At 53.1% G+C, this 25,207-nt stretch overlaps 1 long non-coding RNA gene across 3 annotated transcripts in view; it reads left to right on the forward strand.

Moving 5' to 3' along the window:
• The window catches only part of LOC127483528 (uncharacterized), a 37,217-nt gene extending 15,089 nt beyond the window's left edge, over positions 1–22,128 (forward strand). Inside the window, exons 2-5 of one of the 3 annotated variants that reach the window (XR_007909893.2) lie at positions 18,297–18,476; positions 19,339–19,407; positions 19,874–20,099; positions 20,222–22,128. This is a non-coding gene — a long non-coding RNA (uncharacterized lncRNA). Of the gene's footprint in view, positions 1–18,296; positions 18,477–19,338; positions 20,100–20,221 lie in introns of all 3 variants that reach the window. The other 2 variants (XR_007909892.2, XR_011381392.1) reach the window with 2 other exon arrangements.
• Positions 22,129–25,207: the final 3,079 nt, after the last annotated feature.

The raw sequence follows: 25,207 nt of genomic DNA on the forward strand, positions 1-25,207 counted from the left end.
CTTTTCCTGGGCTGCATTACCCTCACCACTAAATCACTTTCCTCCCAACAGTCACCTTCACAGCCGTGGGAAGCTGCGCTTTTCAGTAAGCTTCCTTGGAAAATCCCCCTCTGCCCGGGCTTCTTGGGTCCCCTGTGTGCCTTCCTTGTTCATGACACGGCTGGGGAAACACACTGATCTGCAGGCTCTTATTCATCTCCTCAATTCCGGGGATGGCTTAAGCAATCTTATCTGTTGTGATTGTGAATGTGTGCCCCTGTGTGGGATGCCTCGCAGCTCTGCAGTGACCAACCCACGGCAGCTTTCTGATACCCTGTGCTGTATGCTTCCTGGGTGCCCTGCATCTCAGGGCCTCAGCTGGAGCCCACAGTCCAACACCCTGTGTCTTAGCTGGTTTTCCTTTATTGCTTCTGGTTTCTTGCTGTGTGCCAGACACTTCCTCAAGAATCTCTTTGGCTACTAATTGTATTTTGCAGAAAGATAAATTAAGGCTTGAGTGAGTTGCTTTAGGTCATGGAGTTAGTAAATGATTGAGGCAGGAATGTGAACCCAAGTTTGATACCCAAGCTTAGAATTTTTTTTTAAACTATACCACGCAGCTTCTTAGCATAGCAAGAATTTTCCCTGAGCCGCCGTACCTGCTCCATGAGCTTCACTTTTTTGGAAGCTATTAAACCACTGCTCTGCACTTCTTCTGAACCTCATCCGCTCTCCACACCACCTATCCTCCCAACATACTGCTGCAGAAAACTGTCCCAGAACTCACACCCTCTAGAAGCAACTTCCGGGAAGCTACTCTCAGATTCCAGTAAGAGTTGGAGGTTGGAAATGGTCCAGCATAAATCCACCATGTAGATGATTTCCCTGGTTCAACCCTTATGTGGGCCATCTTGCACTGGAAGGGAACTGGGAGTCATTTCGAGCAGGCCTGTGAGAGATGACTAACCACCCTGGCACCAGTCCTGTCTGCTCTTTTCCCGAAGCTGTTCAGCAGGGTTCCATAGTGTCTCATGATCTGGGAGGTCAGAAATTTTTCTTCAGTCCAACTAAATCCTCTCCTGCACGACTAGAAGGCTGTTGCTAGCTTTGTGGAGTGACAGAAGTTCTAGATAAGCAGAACTAGGTTCTGCTTTTTAAAGATTTATTTATGTATTTGAAACTATAAAGAGGGAAGAGAGAGACAGAGACAGAGAGAGAGAGACAAAGAAAGAGAGAGAGAGAATATCTTCCACCTGCTGGCTCACTCCCCAAATGACTGCAATGGATGGAGATGGGCTACACCAAATCCAGGAGCCTGGAACTCCATCCATGTCTCCCATGTGGGTTTCAGGGACCCAGGTACTTGGATCATCCTCTGCTGCTTTCTCAGGTGCATTGGCAGGGAGTTGGATCTGCAACGAAGCAGCCAGGACTCGAACCAGTGCCCCAATGGGATGCCAGCATTGCAGGTGGTGCCTTAACCATCTTCTACAGGGGGGCTTCAGAAACTCAGTGGGAAAATGGAATCAAAGACAATGTGAGGAGTGTGCATTTAGCCTGGTGGCTGAGATGCCCGTATCAGAGTGGCTGAGTTCAATTCTCTGCTCTGGCTTCTGATTCCAGCTTCCTGCCAATGCAGACCCCGGGAGGCAGCAGCGAGGGCTCAAATCACTGGGTTGCTCTCCCACGTGGAGGCCACGTGAATTCCCAGCTCCTGACTTTGGTCTTGGCTCTCAGTCCCAGATCTCATGGTCATTTGGGGAGTGAACCCGTGGATGTGGATGGGAGCTCTTGCTCTCTCTCTCCTTTTGTCTTTCTATCTCTGTTCCTCAAATAATTTAAAGATATGTATGTATGTACGTGTATGTGAAGTTTCCATGCACTTGTTGAAGACTCCCTGTTTGCATTTGTCCGCATAAGAGGAAATCATACGAGTACTTCCCATGTGTCTGGAACTCCAAGGATCACAACGCGCCCGCTCACCTTTGAAGTCGTCCACTCTTCCCGCTGCCCGAGGAGGCAGTCAAGACAGGGTTCTTCCTGCATTTTCCAGACGGAGAAGCAGGCTTAGAGAGGCTGGCTTGCTTGCCTGAAGCTAGACGATGGATGGAGCTAAGGCTCTACTCCATATCACATGCCTAGAGCTGTCAGAGCTATGAGGACGTTGGGAATTAATTATCTTCCAGTTTATCCACATCAGCATTTCTTTCTTTCTTTCTTTCTTTCTTTCTTTCTTTCTTTCTTTCTTTCTTTCTTTCTTTCTTTCTTTCTTTCTTTCTTTCTTTCTTTCTTTCTTTCTTTCTTTCTTTCTTTCTTTCTTTCTTTCTTTCTTTCTTTCTTTCTTTCTTTCTTTCTTTCTTTCTTTCTTTCTTTCTTTCTTTCTTTCTTTCTTCCTGCCTTCCTGCCTTCCTGCCTTCCTGCCTTCCTGCCTTCCTGCCTTCCTGCCTTCCTGCCTTCCTGCCTTCCTGCCTTCCTGCCTTCCTGCCTTCCTGCCTTCCTGCCTTCCTTTCCTCAGACCCTTTAAAGGACTGTGAGGGTGGGAGAATAGGAACCAGAACTTTGAACTTCTGCTGATGAGTTAGTTTATGTCTGAATCTGCATCACCATGGAGAGATGAGCAATGTGCTCCCAATGTTTTTTTCAAACTTTCTATTTATTTTCATTTAATTTGAAATGCAGAGAGAGAGAAAGAATGAGAGAGAGAGAGAGTGGGAGGGAGAGAGAAGAGAGAAGAGGGATTTTTCCATCTGCTGGTTCATCAACCAAAGACCCGCAATAGCCAGGGCTGGGCCAGGCTGAAGCCAGAGCCTGGAAGTCAGTCTGGGCTCCCACATCATTGACAGGATCCCAGGCACTTGAGTCACTACCGGCTGCCTCTCAGGATGCGCATTAGCGGGAAGCTGGATCAGGAGTAGGGCAGCTGGGAACCGAGCCAGGCGTTCTGATATCGGATGTGACTTAACTGCTGAGCCAAATGTGCTTACTCCTCCAACAGGTTTTTTTTTTAAGATTTATTTATTTATTTGAAAGGCAGAGTTATGGGGGGGGGAGAGAGAGAGAGAGAGAGAAGGGGGGTCTTCAGCCGTTGGCTCACTCCCCAAATGGCTGCAATGGCCGGAGCTGTGCCAGTACGAAGCCAGGAGCCAGGAGCTTCTTCTAGGTCTCCCATGTGGGTGCAGGGCCCCAAGGACTTGGGCCATCTTCTACAGCTTTCCCAGACCACAGCAGAGAGCTGGATAGGAAGTGGAGCAGCCGGGTCTCAAACCAGCACCCATATAGGATGCCGGCACTGCAGGCAGCGGCTTTACCTGCTATGCCACAGCACTGCCTCCCCCCACTGCCAGTAGGTTTTAAAAGGGGGAAAATAATGTCCTGAGGGTGCATTTCTCCCATTGTCCCACCTGTCCATGTCCCAGAGGAAAGCCTGAGACCCCCCCCCCCCCTCTGGCTGCAGCCTGCCTAGGACTGTGTGGCAGCAGCTCCCCCCGCCCCCGACTGCAACGGAAGGAAAACACCCGTTGCCTCCCAAACAGAAAAAGAGGAGAAAAAATTTAAAAACCCGAGCTCAGCAACCATAGAAGATAACACCGCCGAGTCTCAATATGGTTCATCGGCAGAATTTCCCCCGCGCCAACGGCCCGTGTCAGAGCTGTATTTTCCACTCCGGCTGCCGAGATTGGTTGTGGCATCCTTGAAGCTATCTTTCCTCTCGATGGAGACAGACGCTGGCGCAGGTGGAGGGCCCTGGCAGGTGTCTGGGGATTTACAAGCTCATCCTTGGCCTCTGACACCTACCCCCACCCTCCCCAGCAGGACCGGATGGGCTGGGGCAGAAGCAGCTGGGGATGCAGGAAGCTAGTTAGGGTTTTGCCATCCCCGGCGTCTCTTGAACCCGTGTCTACGGCTCTAAGGTGGCACCGGCTGAGCTGTAGGCGAGCGCCACAGGGGTTTCTCTCTCAGCACAGATTCCTGAAAGTTGACAGTGACTTGATAGATGACGTTTGGTATTTTCCTTTGTTCCTTCTCACTGAGCTGTTCTCTGGAGCAGTGCCTCTGTGTATAAGATGTTTCTGGAAGGGGGGCTTTCCCAGGGCTGGTCAGATTTACCATCTCATTTGCTGATGGTGATATGAATGGTGAGCAATGCCCATGGCATCCACTGCTGATCAGATTCCAACCGCCGTGCCAGGGAGGTGCTTCTGTTGTCCTCGGTCAGGAGCTTGTTTCAAGGGAACCGTAGGCTTGGATAGAGTGACGGGATCCAGGAACATAATCTGTCCATGACCAAGATAGGGCCGGGCATGTCCCCGGGGGCCCTGCTGCTGGGTGCAGTCAGGGGTCCCTAGGCTCCAAACTGGCTCTGTATGTGCACTGATGGTGCCTGTCCCTCCTCCCCGTGCCCTGCGTCTGGCCCCCCAGTACCCTCGCCCCCCAGCTCTCTGGCTCTCTCCACCCTTACTAGGCACTCCCCCCCCCCCACCATCGCTTCCACCCCGCCCTTGTAAAAGCTCTGTTTTCTTAAAGGTAAGTGGCCAACTGAACACTTTTAAAAATAGGTTACAACTGCGATTTCTCACCCTCCTAGGAAAAAACACCTGCAGTCTTAGCTGGTAATATTCCAGACAGGGTGTCTGGGTCAGTGTTAGCTTTCCTGGCTGTGTGTGTGTGTGTGTGTGTGTGTGTGTGTTTCCTCCCTCTAGAGCTATTGGGCGTGAGCATGGAGGGCGGGGCCCTGGCCTTCCCAGGCCACTTGGATCTATAATCCCATCCGTTGTTCCCAGTTGGAAAGATGAACAGTGCCCGCAGTTTCTGTGGCTTCTGGAGGCTGATGTTGAGATACCTTTATTTCAAGGTTTGAGGAGGCCAGGGCCTAAAACGCCCACCTTGGGAATGATAAAGCAGCCCCTGCTAAGTGAATGCTGCTGGGTGCCCCGAGCCTGGGGGCAGGTCAGAACTCCCTAGGGCTCTCCTCCCCTGGGCCCCACCTGCTCCTGGCCCAGCCATCCGCCTGGCCTCCCTGGGGTGTGTGCCCTGGGAAAACAGAGAAACATGATACCCTGGTTGCCTCTGTGGAGTTCAGCCCAGCCCTATGCCCTCTGGGTTTTAAGAACTTTTCCAAGGAGGGAACTGGATCCAAGTGTCCTGCGTTCTTTGGAATAAATAATCAAAACAAAACGTGGGCCAATGCTCTAAAAGTGAGTGTATATGAACTCCTCTGCTAATACTTACAGCAATCCTAGTGTGTATCTGTGTAGCTGATGGAAGGATTTCTGGTTGGCCCATCTTACAGCTGGGGGCACCAAATTCCAGAGGTGACAGCCCACACACTGGTGGAGTCAGAGCCAGGCTCTCGGCTCAAGTACTGTGGCTTCCAGGACCTTCTGCTGCCCTTAAACAGAGCTGTGGGGGAGCCGATGGGCTCACTGCTAGCTGAAATGAGGAACTTTCTAGCACTTGGCACATAGGATGTACTCAATAAATGTTACTTACTGCGGCCCAGGAATGGCTTGTTATTTTCAACTGATTTTTAAATTTATTTGAGAGGCAGAAACACACACACACACACACACACACACACACACACACAGAACAAGCACTCCCATCTAATGGTTCATTCCCAAATGCCTACAATAGCCGTGGCTGGGCTGGGCCAGTCCTAGGAGCTGGAAACTCAACCCAGGTCTCCCACATGGGTGGCAGGGAGCCAAGTGCTTGAGCCATCGCCTGCTGCCTCCCAAGAGCCACGTTAGCAGAAAGGCGATTGGAAGTGGAGTGGCCGGGGCTGAAACCAGGCCCTCTGCTTTAGGATGTGGGGGTTCCAGGTGGCTACTTCGCTGCCGTGCCACGCGCCCAGGTTTGCATTTTCCTAGCCACAGAAGCAGCGTTCACAGGAGCCCAGGAGCGTGTCTCTGAACACCCCAGCCAGCCCCTGGCCATCTCCTGGGTGGGTCAGCTCTGCCCTTGGGGGTCGAGCCCTGGAGCTGGATCCTGGCTTCTTGAGTTTCTGACACTTCGGTGTCTCTGGTGGAGTTTCTTCTCTGAGGAATTTGGGGGGTGATTATTGTAAAATCACAGGACGGGGCTGGGGACGGACGGCTGCTTCCGGGGCAGCACGTGAGCTGGGCGCGGCGGGGAAAGCCATGAATCAGGGGTCATGTAGCAAGACAGGGTTTTCCTACCGGCCGGCGCTGGTCAGTGTGGGGCCTGGGTTCCCTTGAGGGATTCCCCGATGGTCCAGCCGGCAGTCATGTTCTGCTAGAATGCCTACGGTTCCCCCATCTGGCCTGACTCACCCCAGCCCCCGGATGGCTCAGCGCTCCATCAAGGTGCTGCTTGGAGAGTCATGTAGGGCCCCAGCCCGCAGCTCCTGGCCTCCCCACCTCCACCATCCTCCCATCCTCCCACCCTGCACCCCCCCCCCCCAACACCAGGCTGCGCCTGAAGCTGAATAGAAGGCTCAACCTTTCCATCTCACACCTGGAACCTCAAAAATAGGAAAATCACAACGGCAGGAAGAAATAATGACACCAGTTACCATCGCCCTCTGAATCTCTAATACCACCACCTTTGTCGCCGTCACAGCTGGGTGGCTACCATGGTAATGCCGCGTGGGCCTCTTGGCCGTGGTGGGATGAATGACATCATCCCAGGGGCTGGGGGGGAGGGCGGCCGTAGAGCACCGGGGCCCCAGGTGTGAGCAAAGGCCCTTGGGGTGAAGGCCAATGTCAGTGTACCTGGGTCATGGGCATGAATGCCAGGGGGCTCCCAGTCAGGACCTTCAGGTGGTAGGTGGGCAGTGTTCTCCAGCACCCCGAACGCCATGGCCATGCCAATCTCACCCCATCACCATCATCATCAAATTGTTCTCCGGTCTGGCCATGCAGACGTTTCTCACTGGTCACCACGTCAGAGTCTGAGTTCATATAAAACCCTCAGTTTTCCCAACTGCAAAATGGAAATCAATACTACCACTCCTCTTGGGAGGCTAGAACGGAATGACAGATGGAAAGTGCCTGGTGCGGTATACCATAGGCACTTAATAATAGTGCTTCATTTCACCCATTTCTCTTTCTTTCTTTCTTTCTTTCTTTCTTTCTTTCTTTCTTTCTTTCTTTCTTTCTTTCTTTCTTTCTTTCTTTCTTTCTTTCTTTCTTTCTTTCTTTCTTTCTTTCTTTCTTTCTTTCTTTCTTTCTTTCTTTCTTTCTTTCTTTCTTTCTTTCTTTCTTTCTTTCTTTCTTTCTTTCTTTCTTTTGCCAAGCAGAGTTAGACAGTGAGAAAGACAGAGAGAAAGGTCTTCTTTCCATTGGTTCACTCTCCAAATGGCTGCTATGGCTGGTGCGCTGCGCTGATCCAAAGCCAGGAGCCAGGTGCCTCCTCCTGGTCTCCCATGTGGGTGCAGGGGCCGGAGCACCTGGGCCATCCTCCACTGCACTCCACACACAGCAGAGAGCTGGACTGGAAGAGGAGCAACCGGGGCAGAATCCAGCGCCCCAACCAGGACTAGAACCCCGGGTACCAGCGCCGCAGGTGGAGGATTAGCCTAGTGAGCCGCGGCGGCGCCAGCCACCCATTTCTTTCTATGGTCTGTGGCTGTGTGCATGTCAGCCTGTCACATTCTGTTCCAGCTCTTCTCCCGGACTCCGAGCCCATTGTGCACTAAGTGCTCCTCTTCCAGGAAGGCTGCTGCTCCAGCCCTCGGTGACGTCCCCGCCTCTGAGCCTCTGCCTTTGCAGTCTGCCTGCGATCACTGTGCCCCCTGGGTACTCCGTACTTGGGGCATGGGTGTAAGTTTCACCTTCCCACGGACGTGGTAGCGTCTCAAGTTCAGGAGCTGGGCTCATTGCTTCTTTAGATTCCCATGCCCAGCAGGTCTCTAAGTGAGAAACAGATTCTTTTAGAAAAGACCTAGGAGGTGGGGAGGGGTGGGTGTGGTGATGGAAAGTTACCCAAAGTGATGGGGAGACCAGCTGGGGCGCTTTTGTCTGGGGATTTCCCTGGACTGTGTTTCATGACCTGTACCAAGCCGCGTGCTCTGTGAGGCTGCGATCCTGCCACACTCTCCACTTTCTGTATCTGTTTCTGCCCATGACACCTATTTGAGTTGACAAAGGTGCTGGGGGATGGAAAATTCTGGGAGTCTCAGGGCAAAGGCCAGTGAGTGCATGCTTCCAGGAAAGATGTAGGCCCCAGAGCTTCTTCGTGCCCTGAAGAACATCAAGTTCTTCTAAGCCCTGTCCTAGTGCACAGTGCCAAAGGCAGTAATCCGAGCTGTCCTCTAGCCCCGGCCTCCCTTGGGGGCTTCTGCCGCTTTGTGAACAAGCCTAGACAGAGGGGTCCGTCTGTATTCAGACCCAAAGACCAGCTGATGAATTTGAGAATTAGGGTCACATCTGGCGCTGAAGCCGGTACTCGTGGGTGGGCAGTGACCGGGAGGGGGGTGGTGGAACACCTTTGTGGACCCAGACAGCCCCCAGCCAGTTTGTTCAGTCACAGACACAGGCTGCCTTCCGCCCTGGGGCTACTTTCCAGGGAGGAGCCCTAGATGCTGTTTGATCGGGGCTAGGATTTGGGTTTGCTGAGCCCAAGCTGACGCTTGAGTTACTCTGAGTGCGTGATTCAAGAGCCTGGCCTCCCCCCACCCCTTTTCCTTACTACCTGTTTTCTACTCTACCGAAGCCAATTTGCCTTTGTTTCAGGATCGCAAAATGTGGAAGGCTGGGGTTGGATGGAGCGTAGGGACTAGCTTTACCTTCATGTAGGCACTTCATGTTGGATGGAGTGTAGGGATTAGCTAGCTTACCTTCGTCTCCATTCCGTGTGAGGAAGGGGGAACCAGGGCTTGGGGATGACTTGCTGAGAACATAGCTTCTGCACGTGGCTGGCTATGCCCACAGCTGCTCCTGGGTCAGAGCCTGCTCTGCGGGTTTATCCCTCACACCCACTCTCGTCCCATCAGTTGTGTCTGAATCAATGACTCACTTCTCTTTATTCCTTCTGTGACCCGTCTTTTTTTTTTTTTTTAAGATTTATTTATTTATTTGGAAGTCAGAGTTACACAGAGAGAGAAGGAGAGAGAGAGAGAGAGAGAGAGAGAGAGAGAGGTATTTCATCCGCTGGTTCACTCCCCAAACGGCCACAAAGGCTGGAGCTGTGCCCATCCGAAGCCAGGAGCTGGCAGCTTCTTCCAGGTCCCCCACGTGGGTACAGGGGACCAAGGACTTGAAGGACTTGGACCATCTTCTACTGCTTTCCCAGGCCATAGCAGAGAGCTGGATCGGAAGTGGAGCAGCCGGGTCTTAAACCAGCACCCATAGGGGATGCCGGCACTTCAGGCCAGGTGTTAACCCGCTGTACCACAGCGCCAGCCTCTGTGACCAGTCTTAAAGCTCACCTTCTCTGATACATTCAGTTCATCTTGTAGTAGGGCCCCCAGGAGAAGCACAGCCAATAGAACCATGCAGTTTACTGTAAGGCTCATGAGAGCATCGAGGCAGAGAGCCCCCGCCATCTACTGCCTGCGAGCCGGAGACCCAGGAGCTCCCAGGTTGTGCTTCCAAGGCCTGGGAGCCAGGGAGCCCCTGGCATAGCTTCCGGCACCGGTCTGCAGACCTGAGGGGCAGGCGTGCCCCGCGCAGGCAAAGGTGGACACGTGGGCTCAGCGCTCAGGCCGAGGAGAGGGACCTCCCCTGCCTTTGCATTTTCGTCCAGCGGAAGCTCTGCACAGATTTAACAAGGTTCACCCACAAGGGGAAGGGCGGCCTCTGCCTACAGCGCCCAGATTCAAATCCTAACCTTTCCTGGAAGCATCCTCACAGAGACACCCAGACAGAATGCTTAACCAGGCAGCCGGGCATGCTGCGATCCGGTCAAGTGGACACACACTGGCTGTAAGCGGCTTCCAACCTTGTCCAGGTGGGGGCGTGTACTGTGCTACTTTTCTCCCAGTGATCTTTCTCCATGAGCTGGCATGGTTTCAGTGTGTCGTTCATCATTTCCATTAGTCTGGCAGCTTCTCCCATCCTTCTGGGGCCTCCTGGGAGGGGGCATGAGCCACCATCACGTCTTCACCTGGACCCTCATCATTTTTTTCAGTGGGGTTACAAACTCAGGGGTACTCACAGTCCAGGAGGTGGAGGTCAGCACACCTCCTTGTGGGACTCTGGGGAACACACACCTTCCCCGTCTCCTCTGCGGGGGGTCAGCCAGCCTTGAATGGTCACGGCTCATCCCTGCCCGTGTAGACGTGGCTGCTGAACAGGATGTGAACATCCTCGATTTTTTTTTTTCTGGTCAAGTCACTTGTCTGGGGTCACACTGTGACACATTCATTGCCAAACCTGTTCCTTCTGTCAGGGCTCCGTGGGATTATGCCAAGTCAGTCTTCCTTTGTACTTTCTTGCTCAATCCATGCAAAATCTAGAATTCTCAAGCAGGAAGGGAGTCCGCAGGGAGGGAAGGGGTGAGGGAGAGGTCACATCACACATCTGCCTCAGCAGAACGTGTGCGGATCGGAGGCACCAACGAGTGTCCACGGTCACCTGGCTCAGCATCTCCCACCTGAGGGAGCTCCTGGATCCTCGCAGCCATAAATCTCTGCTGCGGTGGTTTGAGCCTGCACCTGAGCCCTTCGTAGCTTCCCCTGGGACAGGAAACATTCAGGGGATGGGCAAGTGTCCACATTCATTTGCCTTGAAGACGTTACTTGAAAAAATGGCTTTCCGAATAGGGCACCTCCGTATCCTTATTTATTTGCCTGTTTACTTTGTGTAAGACCCAGTCAGGGGTCCTGTTGCCTCCTCCAGACCCAGGCCTGTCTCTTGCAAGCACCAGAGGGCCCATGGCCAGAAGGTGAGGACAGCCCCTTCCTGGCTACTGCCCCTTGGGGATCAGGCTCTGCAGGACGGGGTAGCCGCCTGGAGGAGGTGTAGTGGTTGGTGGGATGTTTCTTTTCTTTTCTCTTTTCTTTTCTTTTCTTTTCTTTTCTTTTCTTTTCTTTTCTTTTCTTTTCTTTTCTTTTCTTTTCTTTTCTTTTCTTTTCTTTTCTTTTCTTTTCTTTCTTTCTTTCTTTCTTTCTTTCTTTCTTTCTTTCTTTCTTTCTTTCTTTCTTTCTTTCTTTTTTGACAGGCAGAGTTAGATGGTGAGAGAGAGAGAGACAGAGAGAAAGGTCTTCCTTCTGTTGGTTCACTCCCCTAATGGCCGCCAGGGCCAGTGCTGCACCGATCCGAAGCCAGGAACTGGGTGCTTCCTCCCGGTCTCCCATGTGGGTGCAGGGACCCAAGCACTTGGGCCATCCCCCACTGCCCTCCAGGGCCACAGAAGAGAGCTGGACTGGAAGAGGAGCAACCGGGACTAGTACCCAGTGCCCCAACCAGGACTAGAACCTGGGGTGCCGGCGCCGCAGAGGGAGGATTAGCCTAGTGAGCTGTGGCGCCGGCCGGTGGGATGTTTCATGTTCCAGGATATTGGTGTCTGGCTCTTTTTCCATGCGACCTTGACACGAGGCAATTTCTTTTTTTAAAGATTTATTTTACTGGGCCGGTGCTGTGGCGTAGCAGGTAAAGCTGCTGCCTGCAGTGCCAGCATCCCATATGGGCGCCAGTTCAAGTCCTGGCTGCTCCACTTCCGATCCAGCTCTCTGCTCTGGCCTGGGAAAGCAGTGGAAGATGGCCTAAGTCCTTGAGCCCCTGTACCCACATGGGAGACCCGGAAGAACTTCTGGCTCCTGGCTTTAGATTGGTGCAGCTTCAGCCGTTGCAGCCAATTGGGGAGTGGACCATCAGATGGAAAGATGGAATACCTCTCTCTCTCTCTCTCTCTCTCTCTCTCTCTCTCTCTGTATACCTCTGACTTTCAGGTAAATAAATAAATCTTTAAAAAAAAGATTTACTTTACTTACCTGAAAGGCAGAGTTACAGTGAGAGGGGGTGTGAGAGAGAAACCTTCCACCTGCTGGTTTGTTCCTCAAATGGCCACAAATGACTAGGGCTGGGCCACGCCAAAGCCAGGAGTCTGCAACTCCATCCAGGTCTCCCACATGGGTGGCAGGAGCCCTAAAACTTGGCCCATCATCTGCTCACTCCCAAGGGCATTAACAGGGAGCTAGATTGGAAGTGGAGAAACTGGGACTGGAACCAGTGCTCTTTGGGACACTGGGGTTGCACACAGGTGGTGGTTTACCCGCTGCACCACAATGCTGGCCCCGAAGCAATTCCTAAAGGGGTTTAGATTATGAACCTTAGATGTCCCCCAACCTCATCCTTGCCTTTACAGACAGAAGAAGTGAATCAGAGCTAGCCATTGGCAAACCCAGGGAAAACCAGGGCTGCACCTGCTGACTGCTTGTGCTTGCTCAGAGCACCCAGAACCTTCTGAGTTTGGTTGTGCTGAGTTGGAGCGGAAGGGGGAAGGAGAACACACCTGCTGTAGGTCATGGGGGACAGGTGACTTCCTCGGGACGACTTGCTGCTTGCATGTCCTCCTTAACAGGGCCCAGGCAGAGTCAAGGTAGCCGCCTTGCTGGTCCAGGGAATGGTTCCCAGGGGCTGTGAGGTCTTGGCTGTGCTTATAGCCGGGCCTTGCTGTGCTGAAGCTTTGGCCCCGTGCCCGACAGCTCTGGACCTGACCTTGGCCCACGGTGGAGTGGGGAGAATTGGCCCAAGCTCCTTGTCCTCTGCTCCAAGGCTATCTATCTGGGAAGTGCTTTGAGTTCCTCAGAGAGAGGGGTGAGGGAGGAGACTTCCCTGACAAGAGGCCACAATCCCCATGAGGTTGGAAAGACCTGAACGTCAAAACCCAGCAGCTGGTGTCGGCAGTGCCGGTGAGGACCCACCCAGAAGTCTTCCAGGTGCTCACTGGGGTAGACTTTTTCCCCTGAGTCATTTTCGCAATACGCTTATGAGGCAGGGTCTAACTTGATCTCCGCCTTGCAGAGGGGAAACTGAAAGTCAGAGAGAAAGCTGAAATTACTTTCCCAAGGGCAGTTTGCAAAGTGGCAGAGCTAGGTTGCAATTCAGGCAACCTGACTCCAAACTCACATTCTTAGCCACAATGCGGGGCGAGTGCTAGGGGAGTGGTGGTCTCCCACCTGCCCCACCTCCCAGAGAGGGAGACGAAGTAGGAGCAAAGAGGTTTAGATGGGAAATGTGTCAAGAAAGAAGGAGAAACTGCCCACGTCCCTGCCTCTCAAGCTGCCCAGCTCATGCCTTACACCCAAGCCCCTCCCTTGTGAGCAGGCAGAGCCCTTGTGGAAGCCGGTGCTACAGCCCAGGCTGCACCTGGGCACCTGTGTGGAAGTGCCGACAAAGGCACTGAAGGGAGGGTGAAATGTAGGGTCAAGCCCTCATCTCTGCAGCCTCCAAGTCCATTTCCTGCAATGCTAACAAAGTCAAGGCTGCAGGGTCTCTTTCTCCCAAAGCCCCGGGCCTCATTCAACATAGATAATTTTTAAAATTTTCATTTTGTTTGAAAGGCAGAGAGCGAGAGAGGGCACGAGAAAGACAGTGACAGTGAAAGAAAGATCTTGTATTTACAAGTTCACTTCCCAAATGCCTGCCAGCAGCCAGGGCTGGGCGAGGTTAAACTAGGAGACCGGAACTCCATCTGAGTCTCCCACACAGATGGCAGGAACCCAAGTTCTTGAGCCTCCCAGGCTGCATTAGCTGGAAGCTGGATGAGAAACAGAGCCGGGTCAAACCCAGGGCATCCCTAGTGCTGACCTAACCATTCTGCAAAATGCCTGCTCCAGGGCTGGCACTGTGGCGCAGTGGGTTAATGCTCTGACCTGAATCACCGGCATCCCACATGGGCGCCGGTTTGAGACCTGGCTGCTCCACTTCCTATCCAGCTCTCTGCTATGGCCTGGGAAAGCAGAAGATGGTCCAAGTCCTTGGGCCCCTGTACCCGTGTGGGAGACCCGGAGGAAACTCCTAGCTCCTGGCTTCGTATCGGCGCAGCTCCGGCCATTGCAGCCAACTGGGAGTGAACCAACGGATGGAAAACTCTCTCTCTCTCTCTCCTTCTCTCTCTCTCTGCCTCTCCTTCCTCTGTGTAACTCTGACTTTCAAATAAATAAATAAATAAATCTTAAAAAAAAATGTCTGCTCCAACACTGGTAATTCTATTATACAAATATATAGTAGTATACCATGTGTATTATATAATAACAAATAATAATACAGGCTATGCATCAGTATGTAATGTATGTGTTCCCTCGCTCCTTTATATGCCTCTGGACTCCTCCATGAACTTGGCCATCTCTTCCCCCCACCCAGTCCTGGAGTCCCACCACCTCTTCCCCAGAAACTCCGCCCCTCCCTCTCCTCTGGGAGCCTGGGTTGAGGGTGTGATTCAGCTCAGAGTAGCTGGGCTCAGTTTTTGTAAAGAGGTTGCCGTGTGTGCACTTTTGCCAACCTCAAAGCCACAAGGAGGTAGGAGCTCAGTGCCTTTCCTTTGTAACAGTGACTCTGCATACTTTTCCTTTAGAGAGAAGTGCTGGGCACACCGACGGGGCTCCAGGACATCCCCCAGGGACCCCGTGCCTCTCCCACCCACACCTGCAGCTGCGCACACGCCACCACCTGTGCAGACACTGCTGGCTCTCCCTGGGGGTGCGTCACTTCTGTTACAGGGACTCTGGAGGCAGAGTTGTTCTCTGGAGCTACCAATACCCGGTTTATTCCAAGGCTCTGTCAGATGGGGCTTCCGGACACCCACGACTCCCCAGGCCGGCCTTTGCCTGGCCATGAAATCCCTCACTGCTGGGCTGCTGCCAGGTTTAGGGGAGATGGAGGGGCCTCTGGACTGGGGATGTGGTGGGAGAGGGTGGGGACATGGGGGAGGGAGAGGGTGACCGATAAACTACACCCTTTCTCCACCAGTGCCCATCCGGACACACCCGCTCCTACATAGTGACACAATCTTCACCAAGGTTTGGAGGCTGCAGGGTGCAGGTCCAGCTGGCTGAAGTGAAAGGAGAGGGATTCTGGTAAGGGGCCTGGGGGTCTCAGACTAGGAATGAATGGAAGCCACTGCTGGCCACGGAGGAGTTGGAATCAGGAGCGCCCGAAAGCCAGGCCCAGCCTCTGGCTCTCCAAGGAAGCAAGCACGCTCCTTCCTGCAATGCTTGGTGCCCCTGGCCCTACCCCTGCCCCTGCCCCTGCTGTCCCGTTCTCGCCCAGACCGGGTCCCTCAGTGCCTCCTGGAGGTTTGCCGTAGACGGCAACCTCGCAGCCCGGAGCCAGGGCCCATGTGCTAATTCCTTCTTCTAAAACACTGCATTTCCTTTTTCTCTGTCTCACTGACCCAGGCGTGTACCTCCTTGCAGGTGTACGTCCTTGTGTACGTGTGCAGTGACTGGAGCCGGGGAACAAGCGTCTCCGTCTCCTCTGCCTGTCTCTGTGTGTGGAGGCTTTGAGCTGCTCTCTCCGGGGTCTCCACGTGCAGAGGTTGTTGTCATCACAGTCATCCTGCTGTGCTGCTGAGCACCGGAACGCATTCTCCCCACGCAGCAGTGTTGTACTGCCGGCTATCCAGCCTCCCTCGGAGCCCCCAGCCTCTGCCCCCAGCCTCCAGCAATTACTATCCCACTCCCCTTTCTGGAGAACAGCCTTTTAGCTTCCATGCGTGCATGAGAACGTGCAGAGACCAACAGTTCAGCTTAGGTGGGGCATCCACCCTCCAACCAATTAGAGCGGGTGGCCAGGGCCAGGGTGTGAAATCACCATGCACGGTGTTTCAAGGCAAGTGGCTCGTTCTCCTTGGAGGTCTCTGCCCATTTCTGGGGAGACGGAAGCGAGAATCCCCACAGCAATTAGGTCTGTCTCTCTTCTTGGCTCTTACGGCTGTCTCCCTGGTGTTGGCACTGTTTTTATAAAGATCTCATCTCCACCTTCCCACCTGCCAATAAACTGGCTGCCCTAGTCTTCCTCTCTCCCACAGTTTGCGTAAAAAGACTTGTACACGCACTCAATAAAAATCTAAAGTTGACGTCATCTCAAATAAAGCAGCTTTCAGGAAACGTTGTTGCTTGGACAAGTCTTGTATTTCCCTGGGTCATCCTGAGTTAATTAAATTCAGTTGATTCAACCGATTTGTATTGAGGGCCTTCTGCCTGCAAGGCACTGTCCTGGCTGCCGTGGATACGACGCCGAACAAGACAGAAAGTTGGCCCCATCCAGCTTCCGGTTTAGTGGTGGAGCCCATGCTCAGACAGTGTTTGCTAGGCACTGGGCTGGATGCTGGGGTGGGTCCCCGGCTGTGCCTGGAGGAGCTGCGTCTTCCTGGGAATGGTCGCCAACAGCCTGCTGCACAATGGGGCAGCGTTATGAAGGGTTGGAGAAGAGGTGCTGTGAAGCCTAGAGAGTAAGCGGCAACCAGCAGGAGGAGGGGTGGCCAGGGGAAGTTCTGCTGAGATGAGTGACACGTGACTGAACTTGAAGGGTGAGTGGAAGTTTGCCAGCAAGAGAGTGAGTTGGATGTATGAGTGTGCATGTGCTTGGGGTGTTGTAAAAGGCATGCCAAGGATGGTGATCAGAACCTTCCAGAAAGAGCTGTTATCTGCAGATCTTGATCACAGTGAAAGGGCACCTGCACTCGGGGAACAGCAGGAGCAGGAGGGCAAGGAACGAGGAGACCGGCCACAGACCCCCGCCCTGGCCCCGAGCACTGAGCCCAGGAAGCGAGGGGTAAGTACCCACGGCCAGCAGTGGTGATGATGGTGGCCAGGCGCCAGGCCAGCAACAACCTCCGGCTAGGAACGTAGTCTAGGAAGCCCTGGCGGCCGGCCTTGCTCCTGCCCCATGGCCGTGGACCTTGGGCCCATGAAGGGGGGGTGGCTGGATGCTGAGGTGCTGGTGAAATCTTCATTCCCAAGTTAAAACCTTCCCCAGAAAGCACTGCATCTTCCGATTTTCACCCCCTTGTGAGGGGAATGGGAGTTTCTGAATTCTGCAATTGGACTTACGAAATCAAAAGAAAAGTTGTCTGTAGATAAAAAAGAAGAAACCAGCAGAAGGGGGCCTCCGCGTCCCCACGTCCTTTGAGTTTGTGTACAGCTCTCAGCCGAGGATGTGATGAAGGTCAGAGAAAGGGGATTTCTGGAGCCAGCTCCTTCCCCAGGAATGCTCCCCACAGAAGGGCGCTCCTGTTCCCACCATCTCCCTGTGCCCGAGTGAGGGTGGAGGGGAGCCGAGCTGGGATGGCTCACACTCAGCCCCTCCCTCCCCGTGCAGCTCCGTCTGCTTCCCCGCCTCTCCTGTCAGCCTGCAGCCCTGCTGGCCCTCCTCTCTGTCAGTCTTAGAGAGGGTCTTCCCTCTTCTCTGCTTCTCAAAGCCAAGGTTGAAAGCATCCCAGGCCCCCCGAGCTGACCAAGAGCTCCACCTCTGCGCTCTCCCGGCGCTGTGGGCTGATCGCTGGATTTCCTCTCCTCTCAGGATGACAGTGATGGGTCCCGATGCAAAGCAGCTGCATCTCTTGACCTCAGGGACCAGACTTTCATCACCTCTGTATCCTTAGGCACTAGCAACAGTACCTGTCACTCTTTGCTAATGAACGCTGGTTGACCTGGGCACCTTGTCCATTGGGGCTGGGGGAGGATGAAGACAGCTTTGGAAACAATTTCAACCAGCAGATGAAAGAACGGCGTCATGATGGGAAGGCAAACGTGGGAGCCTGGAGAGGGGGTGGGGGCTGCAGCAGGTGCGTGGTGTTGAGTGCGGCTCTGGGCTCCTGCACTTCATTGCGCTAGGCCTGGTGCTTGGAGCAGGTGAAGAAGAAGAGGAGGAGATAAGTGTAAGAAGATGTGTGTTTCATAGTTATGTTGTTAGTAATATCTAGGGTGATTTTTAAAAAATTGCCTTCTGGGGCTGGTGCTGTGGCATAGCAGGTAAAACTGCCATTTATCCCATATGGGCACTGGTATGGGTCCCAGCTGCTCCACTTCTGGTCCAGCTCTCTGTTATGGCCTGGGAAAGCAGTAGAAGATGACCCAAGTCCTTGGGCCCCTGCACCTGCATGGGAGACCCGGAAGTATGGGCAGTGTCAGTATCCCACATGGGCACCGGTTTGAGTCCCAGCAGCTCCACTTCTGATCCAGCTCTCTGCTATGGACTGAGAAAGCAGTAGAAGATGGCTCAAGTCCTTGGACCCCTGCACCCATGTGGGAGACCCGGAAGAAGCTCCTGGCTCCTGGCTTTGGATCAGTGCATCTCTGGCCGTTGCAGCCAATTGAGAGTGAACCAGCAGATGGGAGACTTCTCTCTTTCTCTCTTTCTGCCTCTCCTCTCTGTGTAACTCTTTCAAATAAATATATATCTTTTCAGGTTACCGTATGAAACCAGACACAGCTGTATCCACTGATCACCTCATGTCGGTTTTACAGAGAAGAGAACTAAATGTTCAAGAGGTTCAATAACTTTCTCAAGGTCATGCAGCCAATTCACGATGGAGCCAGGGCTTAAATCCAGGTCTACAACTGTGGTTCATCAACAAAGAGCTCAAAGGTGAGTCACTACCTGATAATTCAATGCTTAGTGGCATCACAGGGACACAGAGTTTAAGGTTTTGTTTTGTATTTTTTTTGTTCTTTTTTTGGTGGGGGAGGAGGAAGGCCAAGGGTGAGTCCCAACCCTGGGCTTCTCGTTCCTTGAACAATCCTGGCTTCTTGTTCCTTGGACAGTCCTGCCCAGGTGTCTGTCCTATCCCCTTGCTCTGTTCTCTCTGCCCAGGCGGTTAGAATAGGACCCCCTAGCAAGAGACCAATCTTCTGGCAGATAAGAGAGTCTTTAGGCAGACCCTGGGAGAGGCAGGTGAGGGGGATGTCTGTGAAGGACCTCAAGGGCAGGAGCAGCGTGGTCCTGGAGGGCAGGGGGCAGTGGTCTCCTCCAGATACTGTCCTTCCCGGAGGCCCAGCCCTGAGTGGGTCAAGTTCAAACACCAGGCTTGCACAGGATTACCTGGGCCTGCTGGCTCAAAAGGCAGGATATGCTCAAGGTCTTTTCCTGAGCCCAAGAGTCTGCCTTTTTAGGGCAGAATCCCAGAGAACCCGCAAATTGAGGACCCTACCTTCTGCACTGCAGTCATACCCAAGTGATTTTGCTGTTGATGCCAAGAGAACTGGGGGTGCCAGGAACTTGGGGCTGGGCGCCTGCCAGGTCCCTGCACCAATCAGAGGCATTGACCGGGAGGCCGTGTGTAGGAGTCCCCATCTTTCGGAATTAGTGATGTGGTTAGAGTAGCAACGTGACTTTCTGTGGACGGAAGGTAGGTCGGATGTGAGAGTCTCCCTCCGTGAACGCGAGTGCGTCATCTGAGTCAGAGCTTGTATCTTTACTCTCAAAAACAAGTCATTTTTGTTCCTGTCAGCAGCTTGGCTTAGCCCACAACAAAGCGGCGAGCTGGATGCTGGGACAGGGAGGTGGCTACAGGGCTCAGGTGAGCCGGTCGGCCAGGCTGGGTTTGGGGAGAGCAGGGACTTGTTCTTACCCAGGGATCAGTCCACCTGCCCACTGCCGTGCAAGCACAGGCCTTCAGGAAACTGTTCGTGGGAATTTTTTAATCACTGGGGATGGGGTGGGCTTGTCCAGAGCTCTTTAAGGAAGTGAATTTCAACCTGCAGGCAATTCCAATGTATCGAAAACCTGAAAAAAAGACATGCAGACCTCATTCGGATGTACTAAAATGTTTCAAAGGATTTGTTTAGTTATTTGAAAGGTAGAGTTACAGAGAGATGAGAGTCAGAGAGAGCTCTTCCATCTGCTGGTTCACCCCCCCTCCCCACATAGTCCCAACAGGAAGAACTGGGCCAGGCCAAAGCCAAGGAACTAGGAGCTCCATGTGGGTCTCCCACGTGGGTGGCAGGGTCTCAAGCACTAGGACCATCTTCTGCTGCTTTTCCTAGGCTGTTAAGCAGGGAGTGGGATAGGAAGTGGAGCAGCTGGGACTCGCACCTAAGGGCTCTCAGCATCACAGGTGGTGGCTTAACCCACTAGGCCACGAGTCCAGTCCCTCACACGTGCTAAATTCGACTTTTGGGGATGGAGTCTGGGGAGCTGTTTGAAGTGACACAGAATTATGGAGCGATCAGTCCAGCATCATTTCAGTGAATGGCGTTGGAAGTCCCTGAGGTAAGAGAGGAAACCCCTCCTTCTCCGTGCCCCTCTGTGTCTCCCCGCCCCTCCCCTGCTCTTTCCTTCCCACCACAGCCCAGTACTCCTACTCAGAAGAGCTCCTCCCATCTCTCCTGCAGGGAACCACAGGGACACAGCCAACTATGGGAAATCCACGGGCGCTTCGAGCATATTGAACTGTGGGTTGCTTAACACTTCCACCTGTTTGCCAGCTTTGCACCCAGCCTTGGAAGTCACAAGGCAGAGTTGGCTGACAGCTGTCCCAGCCATGGCCAAGAGGGTCCCTGAGGGGCCGGCGAACGGTGAGGTCCTTCCCCACTCAGGCATCCCTGGCTTCAGTGCTAACCTTTTTGGATTGCGCTGTTCTCAGTCTTCGTCAGAACACCCCAGGCTGAGTGCCTGGGAACGCTTTGGGTAGTGAGAGGCTGAGGGTGACTAGAGACAGGAGGAACTCGGGTGCACGAGGGCTGGGCGAGTGTGCATTGTGTGAGTCATAGCAGCGGCTTAGCCCACATCACCAAGCTGCTGCTCCTGGCAGCGTCCTTCCAGGCACAGCAAGGCGGAGGCTGGATGCACGCAAATGTTCCTGGGCAGAGGTGCTCTGTGAACCACCAGGGATCAGACCAGAGACTCTGCCGTCAACCACCCAAGGAAGCTGCTCGCACCAGCTCCCTCCCCTGCTCCTGCGCATTCACTCGGGGTGGAGGGGTGGAAGATCCAGGGGGAATTTCCAACCTAAAACTCTCCGTCTGGGCCCTGAAATCCCCTGACTTCACAGGAGAACCAGCGGAGCGTTTGTGCTGCTGAATGGACGGACATTGCGGGTGTGGGTGTGAGAAGACACTCCCTCTTCAAAGCTCCCCCCATCCTTGGGCCCTGCGTGCCCTCCCCCTGTCCACACCTGGCAGTGTTTTTAGAATACACACCTGTGTCTGGTCAATTCGGTGGTGTATGTATTCTTTTAAAAAATGATTGATTGAGGGGCCGGTGCTGTGGCACACTAGGTTAATCCTCTGCCTGCGGCGCCGGCATCCCATATGGGCGCCGGGTTCTAGTCCCAGTTGCTCCTCTTCCAGGCCAGCTCTCTGCTGTGGCCTGGGAGGGCAGTGGAGGATGGCCCAAGTGCTTGGGCCCCTGCACCCGCATGGGAGACCAGGAAGAGGCACCTGGCTCCACCGGATGGAAGACCTTTCTCTCTTTCTCTCTCTCACTGTCTGTAACTCTACCTGTCAAATAAATAAAAAATTCTTTTAAAAATGATTGATTTATTTTCATCTTATTTCAAAGGCAAAGAGATGAGAGAGCAAGAGCGAGAGAGAGAGAGAGAGAGAGAGGTCTTCCATTTATTGGTTCACTCCCCAAATGCCTGCAACAGCCAGAGCTGGGCTATACTGCAAAATCAAGTGGGCATTGGGTGAGTCAGACTGTGTCTTTACTGGGCCATCTCGTGCTGCCTTGCCAAGGTGCACATGAGCAGAAGCTGGGATTGAAAACAGGGCCTGGAGTTGAGCCCAGGCACTCAGATACGGTATGTGGGTGCCCCAAGTGGCGTCTTAACTGCTGAGCCCGAACGCCTTCCCCTGTGTGTGTTTCTGATAACTCTCAGTTGACTCCCTTGGGTTGTGATTTACTTGTCTGTGCTAAAAAGAAACTTTGAAAAAATTAAGAGGGAGAGCCCCTCCCTGTCCTTGAGTCCCCACTTAGGCTAGGCATTGTTCTAGGTGTTGATTTATGTCCACATACTCTCTCTCTCTCACACACACACACACACATCTATGTGAGGGAACTTCAAAAAGTTCATGGGAAAACCGAATTAAAAATAGGTTTGGAGGCTGGCATTTTGATGAGTAGGTAAAGTGACCACTTGCAAGACTAGCATCCCAAGTCAGAGCGCCAGCCCTGCTGCTGTGCTCGGATCCGCTCCCTGACACTGCGCCTGGGAAAGCAGCAGCAGGTGCTTGAAGTCCTTGGGCCCCTGCACCTGCGTGGGAGACCCAGATGGAGCTCCTAGCTCTTGGCTTTGGCCTGGCTCATTATCATGTGGGCAGTAGACCAGTGGGTGGAGGATCCCTCTCTCTACACTGGCTTCTCTGTCACTCTGCCTTTAAAATAAATAAAATAACAAATTTTTAAAAAGTTTATTTTGGTGCAAAAATGTTTGGAATCTGTGTGGTTTTTTTTTTATATATTTTTCATGAACTTTTTGAAGACCTCATGTAGACAATTTCAATTTTTTCTTGCAGCAAAATAAACTTACCTTTTAATTTCATTTCCTGAGAACTTTTTGAATTGTGTGTGTATGTGTGTGTGTGTGTGTGTGTGTGTGTGTGTAGTGGGTGGTAGATGCTAGAAGGACAAAGCAGACTCAAGGGAGCTAAATAAACTGAGCAGAGGGACCACTGATCTGGAAAATAAATGACAACTTCATTCACTTTTTTAAAATAAGAATACTGTAGGCTAGATGCTAAAAAAATTGACAGCTGTGACTAGCGTAAGACATTCTACAGGGCCGGCGCCACGGCTCACTAGGCTAATCCTCCGCCTTGCAGCGCCGGCACACCGGGTTCTAGTCCCGGTCGGGGCGCAGGATTCTGTCCCGGTTGCCCCTCTTCCAGGCCAGCTCTCTGCTGTGGCCCGGGAGTGCAGTGGAGGATGGCCCAAGTGCTTGGGCCCTGCACCCCATGGGAGACCAGGAGAAGCACCTGGCTCCTGCCTTCGCATCAGCGTGGTGCGCCAGCTGCAGAGCGTCGGCCGCGGTGGCCATTGGAGGGTGAGCCAACAGCAAAGGAAGACCTTTCTCTCTGTCTCTCTCTCTCACTGTCCACTCTGCCTGTCAAAAAATAAAAAAAAAAATAAAAAAAATAAAAATAAGACATTCTACAATGAAATGCTGCAAGTGGAAGAGCTATTTTGTTAGGTTAGACACATGGCTATTGAATTAAACTCCGGAAGGGAAGCCACGACTTGCAAATGGGCACTGCAGGAAACTAAAACCAGTGAGTAAAAAACAGACTGAAGATAAATTTCTTAGAACACAAAATCAAAAGATAAGGAAATGAAAATGAAAGACTGGAATCAGTGTGAAAGACAGATATCAAAGAGCCACCCACGAGCAGCAGGAGTTCCTAAAAATAATCAGAATCATTTGGGGCAGAAGCCACGTGTAGAAAATGTCTTTGTTTTCGGGAAGACCTTTGTTTAAATGCTGAATTTGCTTACTGTTTTCATTAGGAATCTGGATTTTGTTGGGATTCCGGCTCAAACTGGCTCATGCAAGAAGGGGGCTCTTCCTGGCTCCAGTGAGGGAGCTGAAGCTTCCCCAGGAATGCGCCTCCATGGTGCCTCCTTCCTGTGCGTGCTTCCCCTGGTTGGGGGGGTTGCTCCCACAGGGGGCACTCACGCCCTCCAGGCTTACCTTCTTTCAGCCTGACAACCCCCAACCTCCCCTCCACCACTTCCATCATTAACCCTGGGTTAATCCTCAGCGACTTTGATTGGCTTGGCGCGGGTCATGTCCCCCCCTGGAGTCTGTCTATGTGCCTGCGAAGGGTTGTTGCATTCACTTCAGTGTCAGCACACATCTGCCCCTGGAGGGAGGCCTGGGTCAGCTCTGTCCAGCGCTTGCATGAGGTGCGAGTAAGGCAGAGACCATTTCCCAGAGGAAAACAGCGCTGCTGATCCCAGAAGAAAGCCGAGCGGACGCTGGGCGGGCTGAACACTATCACGCTGAGCAGATGAATTCAACAACTGCTCCCAGATGCTTCCAGGCAGAGGGTCTACAGCGCAAAGGTTAAGAAAGCTCTAGAAATAAAATGCAGGGAGGAAAAGAAGAGAATCAGGCATGCTTCAGATTTTTGCTCTGTAGCTGTATTAAGGCAACGATGCAAAGGTTTTTGAATGGTGAGGGAAAGAAGTCCTGTCCCCCAGGAATTCTATACCTTGGTCATTTGTCATCCATAACACACACACTCAGACACTGCCATCCCAGGACTGCTCCTGAGAAAACCAGGAGCCATATATTGTAGATCGCTGGGGATCAATTAGACGCAACCCAACAGCCGGTCCCGTGCGGCTGCTGTTGCTAGTCCTTAACTGGTTCCGTGTCCTCTCGCCTGTGCCTGCGCAGTCGGAGCTGGTGTCGGCTCTCCTCTGGACCATTGCCACAGCCTGTGAACTTCCGTTTCCCTTTCACTCTCACCCTTTCTAAACCATTTCCCACATGTTGTCTCATGGGCTCCTAATACGCCAGATTGTGTCACTTTCTCTCGTAAAATAATGTGCCAGCTTCTTCAGGCGCGCAGATCACAATCAAGGTCCTTCTCATGGCCTCCAAGGCCTTTCCTGACGGGGGCTTCGCATGCTGTCCCCAGCCACCCCAGCCTTTTCTGGCCACGCGAGTCACACGGTCGCCCAGCCGTTCCTGTGGGCAGCCTGCCGAGCCCCTTCCTCTCCAGGGCTCCCTTTGGCTGGCTCCTTCCTTAGCAACCCTGGCTCCCATCACCTCCTCAGGTGCCCTCTGGACTCCCAGTCTAGAAGTGGGTTCCTGCCCCTTTTCTTGGCACCCTTGTCTGCAACCACCAGTCCCAGTGTGTGATCACAGATGTATGGGCATCCGTGCATGTGTGTATCTCCCCCTAGTGTGTGGACCCCATGAAGACAGGGGCTGTGTTTCTTTCGCTCACCCCGAATTCCCAGGTCTTACGCTGTGTGTGACACAGAAACGGTAGGCAACAGGCATTTGCAGGTGAGAGAAGGAAGATTGAAATGAGGCAAGCCGGCGCCGCGGCTCACTAGGCTAATCCTCCGCCTTGCAGTGCCGGCACACCGGGTTCTAGTCCCGGTCGGGGTGCCGGATTCTGTCCTGGTTGCCCCTCTTCCAGGCCAGCTCTCTGCTGTGGCCAGGGAGTGCAGTGGAGGATGGCCCAAGTACTTGGGCCCTGCACCCCATGGGAGACCAGGAGAAGCACCTGGCTCCTGGCTTCGGATCAGCGCGATGCACCGGCTGCAGCGGCCATTGGGGGGTGAACCAACGGCAAAGGAAGACCTTTCTCTCTGTCTCTCTCTCACACTGTCCACTCTGCCTGTCAAAAAAAAAAAAAAAGAAA

The sequence above is a fragment of the Oryctolagus cuniculus genome, chromosome 13 (genome assembly GCF_964237555.1).
Source record: "Oryctolagus cuniculus chromosome 13, mOryCun1.1, whole genome shotgun sequence".
In the NCBI taxonomy this organism is placed as follows: Eukaryota; Metazoa; Chordata; class Mammalia; order Lagomorpha; family Leporidae; genus Oryctolagus; species Oryctolagus cuniculus.